Genomic DNA, 556 nt, shown 5'->3' on the forward strand with positions numbered 1-556 from the left:
TTAATGAATAGAATGATTTGTTCTAATGGTGTTTGTAAATAGGATATCAAGTCCACATCCTGTACAACAATTAACCACTAAGAAGAATGTATGCAGTGTGTTAGTTATTGAAACTGTCCTAGCAATTTGATTTGAAACTGTCTCATTGCTATCTGTTTATCGATAAAATTATGAAAAAAGATTAAAAAAATAAAATATCTAGGTCTAAAAATAAAAGGCTCATTATTTTTAGTGTGTCTAGATAACAGTCTCCATTGTACTTTCTCTCACATATTAAAAACAGCCAAACCATGTTCTGCTTCTCGGCATCACAGAGCACAAGTGGTCTCCCTGTGCCATGTGAGGGCCTTTCCAATATCCAAAGACATCATCTACTACTCTTGTTATTTATTTCCATTTTATCTCCAGTCCTTGCTTTGGAACATGGGACTTTCTTATTATCCTTGATATGGCTTCATTCCTAGGCTCCTCTCCACCAGAGTCACCTGTCCTCACCTTTCCTAGAGATCTATGCTCCGTTCCTTTTCAACACTACGGAGAGATTCTCACTCTACAC

The sequence above is a fragment of the Octodon degus genome, unplaced genomic scaffold (assembly GCF_000260255.1).
Source record: "Octodon degus isolate 3935 unplaced genomic scaffold, OctDeg1.0 scaffold00025, whole genome shotgun sequence".
In the NCBI taxonomy this organism is placed as follows: Eukaryota; Metazoa; Chordata; class Mammalia; order Rodentia; family Octodontidae; genus Octodon; species Octodon degus.